Below are 7500 nucleotides of genomic sequence, written 5' to 3'. Positions count from 1 at the left end.
CTTTCCTTACATATCTTATTGTAACATAATTTGGGCTAGCACTCATTCATCTCATCTTCAAAAATTATTTTACTTCAAAAAAGATTTGTTAGACTGGCAACCCTCAGATCGATTTGAACCATCTGCTCCTCTTTTCAAGAAACTAACATTCTGACTGTGTCTGAGGTTCATTCTTTACAGATATGTATATTTGTGTACAAATGCATTCATGATCACAATCTACCAAATGGTTTTAATAGTTTTTTTCTTTTAATTCAGATGTCCATTCATATGCTACACGTCAGTCCAGGGACCTGCATATACCTTATTGTGGTACTTCACTTAGGCAGTTCTCAGTGAGGTATAGAGGGTCCAATCTTTGGAATGCAGCTGATCCTATGCTGAGGAAATCTCCATCTCTGCTTATTTTTAAAGCAAACTACAAAGAAATTCTCATCCAAAAGTAGTAGATAGATAACAGGTCATACATGTAGGTATGCATTTGGTTATGTGGGTGGGTAGGTTTATAGGCAGGTGGGTGGGTTGTTATATATTATTATGTACACAGTATATCCATGTATGTACTGTGTGTATGTATGTTTGTATTAACACAAATCTTTTAATGTATTCTGGTATTTTATAATATGCATATTCTTGTATTTTTGTATGTTTGATTTTATAAAACGGGGGACGTTCTTGATAAGCCTCTAGGCTTCTAACTTCTCCTTCACAATCGTTATAACTTATTATGTATTGTTTTTACTTCTGTTTAACTGTGTTAATAAACAAACAAACAAACAAACACCACACACACACACACACACACACACACACCTAAAGACAGCAGCCTCATTGGACCTTTCCCAGAGTTTAATGCACATTTTTTACGCACACGTCTGTATGTCTGTCTTTCTTCACTGACAAAACCATGACACAACCTGACACGATGCAAGAGGGAACGACACACAACACACTTCTATCACAGCCAAATGACTGGAACAACTTAACCTTGCAGGCTGCTAGCTTCGCGAGATCACGAGATCACCTCGATAATCGACGTCTCATCAGGCTTCAAATAATGCGCTTGCGTCAGAACCTCCTTTGAGGAACTACTGGCGCCTGCGGACACAGATACTCTGTCAAGTATTTTCTGCCGGCGCTGTTCCAAACAGTTTGAAAAGACGACTTCCCAGCTGGTTCTGTGTAACAGACCACCTGGCGGGTCAGGTTAGGAGCACGCACCACCTTTTCATTCTGTCCAAATAAGGTGAATATGACAGTTGCGGGGTTATGGATAAAGTTCATGATGCACCACGCCTTTGCTTACAGAGTAGATAAGCAAAATAGAGTAGTTAGCCCCTCCCCATCTCAAGGAGTTTATCCACGAGAAAAGGAACACTGGATTAGCCACTAGGTCAAACACCAGAGGGGATTGTGAGGTCAATTTTAGAATGTTCTATCGATAAAGGGAAGTGGAACATGGAACAGCCTTCCGGTCCCCTTAAGGGATTGTACCACCCTGTCCACCTTTAGGGGCCAACTCAGGAAATGGCTGTTAGACAGCCAAATATGCACTCATTAGGGCATGTTAGTGATGTTGTACTGACTGAATGTTATGTTAGTGTGGTCATGTCAGTGATGTCAGTTTTTATGAATGAACGTACTTGACTTCTATTTTATACTTACTATACTTTTTATACTTATCTATTTTTATCTAGCACAATCTCTGGAGCAAAACAGAAAGAAGCATTTTATATAAAAGTATTCTGTACTTCTGTATGACAACTAATAAAGAAACTTGAAACTTGAACGTTGTAAGGTCCGTTTTGTGTTTGTTTTATGTTAGGACTACGGGTGGAAATTAGCCCTGTGCTATATTTATGTCCCTATCATGCTGTGATGTTATGCATACACTCATGTAAATGATGTTTATTAATTTGCATTGTCCTTAATAAACAAATCTTAAATCTTAAATCTTAGATATACATGGTGTATTCTATATGATGATTAATGATAGTTCCACTGATATGGTTATGACATTCTGGCTAAGCTACAATGCTAGACGTATTGATTATTTTCACCTGAAACCTTGTTCATGAACCGTAGCCTGTTAAGCCCTAGCCATATTTTCAGAAAATTCTCCTAAAAGTACATTCCCAAGTAAATGGAAGATTTCTCCACTTCTACAAGGTCCATTTGCATGTTCTTGGTATCTAGGGACATCTATGGACCTCAGGGAATGTGCTTGAGTAAATTGCAATGAACCAAAGGAGAATATAAATTATTATTATTATTCATATTTTCTTTCTTCATCTTTGACGGTGAATAACACCATGCTAAAAGTTTACCAAAAGTGAAAAACTCATCATCATTCAGCTCCTTCTTGAGATCAAGTGTAGGCTACTAAAAATCTAAGCAAACGAACAAAGGGTAGATGATTTACAGGGTTGTTTGTAGATACAGTACTGAATTTTGCCATCCAGACACATGCAATATGAAATAGAATGTAGAATATCAGGCCTATAAATGACCTTATTATGGCCAAGTCATACATCTATGGATTGACCCAAATCTCCTCTTTCCATTGGCAGAGTTGGAAGTGAGCTGGGTAGTGTAGTTTTCTGAAATGTCTATGTCCATCGAAAGCTCTGGGTCTCCTCTTTCTTAGGACTACAACGATTTCATGACGGCGTCCTTGCATCTAAATCATCCGAGATTTTCATAAACTCATATTTCACTAATAACACTTAAAATCATTGCTAAACAAATGTAGTGCTGAAAATATACACTTTGACTGCTGTTTTGATAGGGTTAGGGCTACATTTGAAAAGGAAACACAACATCACTTAATACGGACTGTATTGATCTATTTGTGACGTGAAATAAATCTGGTGATAATCAGATGTCAAAGGTGTTGAACAGCTTTTGTTCAATGTGAACATTGGTGACTTCAATCTAGTATAAAGTAATAGTTGGTTTGCATTCATCAGGGTTCCACTGTTAAAGTACTAATGATGCAGCCTGGGATATCATTTAGCTTGTGGAGACAGTGTGTCTTTGTGTGTGTCAGTGTTGTAGTCAAGTCACTAAATCGAGTCCCCAGTGTTCGAGTCCGAGTCCAAGTCCGAGTCACCAAAGAAGAGCCAGAGTCGAGTCAGAGTCGAGTCCCCCCATTACCCTAGTTCGAGTCCAAGTCCGAGTCATCAAGGTTGAGTCCACTCCACTCTGGCAGTCGAAGGGCTGACATACAAATAAAAAAAGGTCTACATTAAACATAAATGACACAGCGGCCACCATTTCAAAGGGAGTTTATTTAGTTTGTGACACAATAGCCAAACAAATGCATTAGCCTTCAATATCTTATGCCAAATGATTATGGCCTATTACAATTTTAAATAAATAACTGTATTTATCAATGAACAAGTCAGAGTCCTCGTCTGCACCTTCCAAATGCAATCAATGCTTGAGTCCAAGTCCAAGTCTGAGTCATCAGTGCTCAAGTCCTAGTCGAGTCACGAGTCCTGAAAATCAGTCCAGGACTCGAGTACTACAACACTGGTGTGTGTGTGTGTGTGTGTGTTTGTGTGTGTGTGTATGTGGTCCAGGCCAGCCATAGCCCTAACGCCTGCAGTGTTAGTGGTGCAGTGTACTCACACTTCCTGTAGTTCCCAGGGACATATGGTTCATCTGCTGGGCGAGAGGGCCCATCATGCTGGCTGGCTGCATGGACATGGTGTGGTCCATGGCTGGTGTTATCACTGCACCCTGCAGACACAAGATAAGATAACAATACACTGTATGATAATATAAGATACAACAAGATAAGATAGGATGAGATGAGATGAGATTAGATAATAATAATAATATATAATAATACACCGTATTTGTATAGCACTTTTAATACACAAATTGCAGCTCAAAGTGCTTCACAGCAGTAAAAGAAGACAGGCATACCATTTGCATAAGATTTACAGAAAAGTGCACACATAAAATTCTGTAAGTATAAAATAGATAGCAGCAAAATAGACAAAGTCAAGGTAAGAACATTAAATCACACAGTTTAAGATCTAACATCTTAATAGGCCTCTTTGTAACTTCATGATTGTGTCAAACAGTACTACACAGCAATGAGGGAGGCAGTGGGCATGGGAAGAGGAGAGGGTGAAGGGAGAGAGCCGGTAGGGGGAGGGGGAGATAAAGGCAGGGGATAAGGGGAGGAGGAGAGTACAGGATGGGAGGAAGAGACAGAGGAGAGGATGGAGGTAAGTATTGTATATGAATTCCGGGAGGATGCTCACACCATGACGTGCGCCACACACTGTCTTCCTTCCCCTCTCTATCCCCTCTCAGTTCCTCATACGTGGCAGAACAGAACCACCGAATCTACCGAATTCACCATACAGCTCTTCCACGGATGTACTGCTGGCGGCTCGCCATTTGTCCCTCTCTTCAGCGCTGTCCCCTTCAAAGCCTCCTCTTTTCCTACCTTCTGTCTCATTTCTTCCTAGTGTAAACTCAGAAGGTGTGTGTTTTCAGTTCCTCTGTATACTATTGTATGTCTTATGCTCGCCATAACATTCTCGCCCAACAGGCCGTATCCCTACGGTAAGTACAGGTAAGTATATCCTCATGGTAATGCTGGAACATCATTCTGAGAATTCTCTGCATTCTCCATCTACGCTTCCGCTGCCTAATTATACTCCGTCATTCCTCGATCTGCCTTTATCCTTCGCTGGAATGTAACCCCCCTCACCGTTAGCTATACAGTGGCAAGGCCGACATTCAGGGGAGATATCGCCTCAGTGAGGGGTCAGAGAAGATAGCTCCATCTCCTCAGTGAGGGGTCAGGGAAGATAGCTCCATCGTCTCAGTGAGGGGTCAGGGAAGATAGCTCCATCGTCTCAGTGAGGGGTCAAAGAAGATAGCTCCATCGTCTCAGTGAGGGGTCAGAGAAGATAGCTCCATCGTCTCAGTGAGGGGTCAGAGAAGATAGCTCCATCGTCTCAGTGAGGGGTCAGAGAAGATAGCTCCATCGTCTCAGTGAGGGGTCAGGGAAGATTATTTTCTCCCCCAAGAATTCCTTATTGGCCCAGGCTACCTAGTTTTATTTATTTGTGCTTCCCTCTGGAATGGGGTCTCTGTCCCACTATGTCTAGTATATACCCCTATCGGGCAAGCGCTCGATTCCCCCTACTGTGGCGTCTCCACCGGGTGGAGCCTCACGGGCCAATGTGATCTTTTCCCCTTTCCGGAGGCCCCCCCCTCACAGGCAGGTCGAAGTGTCCCCCTTCCTGAGGCCACTCCACCGGGTTGGAGACGAGTGTCCTCGATAGGTTCCCTCCCCCTCTTCCTCTCCCCTGCTGAGTGCACCTGCCCAGCAGCGCACACGCCTCCCCGAGCCGCCTGCTTTAGGCCAACGTAAATAAACGATCGATTTCTATCTACTTCTGCTAACCTATATCCTGTGTCTGTGTGGTCGGTGTGAGCGGACCTAGTGAAGGGAGGATGGAGAAGAAAACGATAAAGCATGCAATAAATACAGGGAGGAGAGATAGGGGGTGAGGGAGAGGGGGAGAGACAGGAGGCGAGGGGACAGGGAGGATAGAGAGAGAGAGACCAAACGGAAGGAGAGATGAGAGGGAGGACGAGATGAGAGGGAGGAAGAGAGAGAGAGGGAGAGCGGAGGGAGGGGTGCAGGGTTGAGGGAAGGACAACAGCGGTGGAGACAGAGAAGGGATATTCTGTCAATACATGGCAAAAGTACAAAGTGACATTTTCAAGACATCAATACGCTATCGTCTAAAAGCAGTCAATACTCTCTGCTGATGTAACAACACTATGGACTGGTGTAGCGGCTCATAGATTATTACACAAAGGACTGAAGGCTGACTTCCTGCCTTAACCCGGCAGGCCTCCAGGCAGGCGACGAGCAGGCTCTGCTGCGGCACAGGCCTCTGATCTTTGTGTGTGTGTGTGTGTGTGTGTGTGTGTGTGTGTGTGTGTGTGTGTGTGTGTGTGTGTGTGTGTGTGTGTGTGTGTGTGTGTGTGTGTGTGTGTGTGTGTGTGTGTGTGTGTGTGTGTGTGTGTGTGTGTGTGTGTGTGTGTGTGTGTGTGTGTGTGTGTGTGTTGAAAATAGGTTTCCCCTAATGGGTGGATCACAACGCCAGAAGCTTCTTTGGAACATGAAGGAAAGCATTGAAACCGTTGCTGCTCTTTCATCCCCTGTCATGATATCTCCAGTCCCCCAACAGACACACCTCTGGAGGACCGCCTTCAAAACCAAGCCTTTAACTCTGCTAGGCTACGCTCGCTTTGTGTGTGTGTGTATTGTGCGCGCGCGTGTGTGTGTGTGTCTGTGTATTGTGTGTGTTTAACAGTGTATTTGAGTGTATGTGTGTGTGTGTGTGTGTGTGTGTGTGTGTGTGTGTGTGTGTGTGTGTGTGTGTGTGTGTGTGTGAGTGTGTGAGTGTGTGTGTGTGTGTGTGTGTGTGTGTGTGTGTGTGTGTGTGTGTGTGTGTGTGTGTGTGTGTGTGTGTGTGTGTGTGCAAGTTAGGGCTGTCAAGCGAATGTTCAATATTCAATAACTATTAAATTGTGAAAAAAATATTCAATAACTATTAATTGTGAAAAAGTCTATACATTCAATGGTGAAAATGTCCATTTGATTGTTAAAATGTTTTTATAAATTCAAACCTGGGTCTCACGTGGGTCATTGTTACTTGACATACACAATGTCATATGAATTTCATAGCAGATTGAAAATCAAATGCAAGCCTCTCCCTTGAGCTGAAGCCAATCATTTAACAAAACCACATGGCAATGATGAGAGTTCAGAACCTAAGGCGATGTTGTCATTATTCTTTATAGCCCATTTATTTGCCTTGGCTGTTTCTTTATGATTAGTTGATTAGCTGCTATTGTGTAACTGATGAAAAGAGGTTTCAGAGAGCGTGGGTTGATGTCATAAGCCTGCTGATTCAGGCTCCCGTGTTTGTTCAGAGCATCAGGAGCAGCGGAGTGGTCTACTGTTTACAAGGTAGTTAATGATATCAAGCTAAACTAGCATGCTAACATTAGCTGACATTCAACAGCAGTGAAAAGAAGTCTATGAGATCACAATTTGCCACAGCTTTTCTTATTTACACGCTCGCAGGAGGGATTAGGAGCTTAAATGTGTAACTGACAAATGTATTGATATTTTTTAATTTCCTCTTCATGTTTGCTTTTATGAACGGTTGATAAATCCTTCTGGGTACTTTCCGCTCTGTATAGTGCTCCTAGCAAGCGGGCGGCTCGTCTCGCTGCGGCAGGCGCCTCACGCAGCTCCCTGTGGTTTCATCATTTCCTGTCCCTCTGAATTAGAGGCGGATTCCTTAGGAAGTCGATGTTTTTAATGTATCTGATTACAAAACTGACTCCATCTCTCTGGGAATGTTGCTTGTTTTTTATTCTTCTTTATATTTTGTCTCGTTTGTGTTTTCTGTGTGTAGCTATGTATTTATGTTTGTACTGCTGCCTGTC

The 7500-nt window shown here is 42.9% G+C and overlaps 2 pseudogenes across 2 annotated transcripts in view; both read right to left on the bottom strand.

Annotated features, from left to right (window-relative positions):
• The window catches only part of LOC311226498 (beta-1,4-galactosyltransferase 1-like), a 690468-nt pseudogene that overhangs the window by 73611 nt on the left and 609357 nt on the right, over positions 1–7500 (bottom strand). The gene's annotated exons all lie outside the window — the stretch shown is intronic.
• The window catches only part of LOC311227563 (RNA-binding motif, single-stranded-interacting protein 3-like), a 107612-nt pseudogene that overhangs the window by 16497 nt on the left and 83615 nt on the right, over positions 1–7500 (bottom strand). Inside the window, exons 6-7 of the transcript XR_014621043.1 lie at positions 3634–3744; positions 3157–3219 (exon numbers count right to left, since the gene is read on the bottom strand). The product of XR_014621043.1 is annotated as an RNA-binding motif, single-stranded-interacting protein 3-like (transcript). The remainder of the gene's footprint in view (positions 1–3156; positions 3220–3633; positions 3745–7500) is intronic.

The sequence above is a fragment of the Notolepis coatsorum genome, assembly GCF_963971535.1.
Source record: "Notolepis coatsorum genome assembly, chromosome: 4".
In the NCBI taxonomy this organism is placed as follows: Eukaryota; Metazoa; Chordata; class Actinopteri; order Aulopiformes; family Paralepididae; genus Notolepis; species Notolepis coatsorum.
Note: the sequence above shows the minus strand (reverse complement) of the source record. Positions and strands in the feature narration are given on the sequence as shown.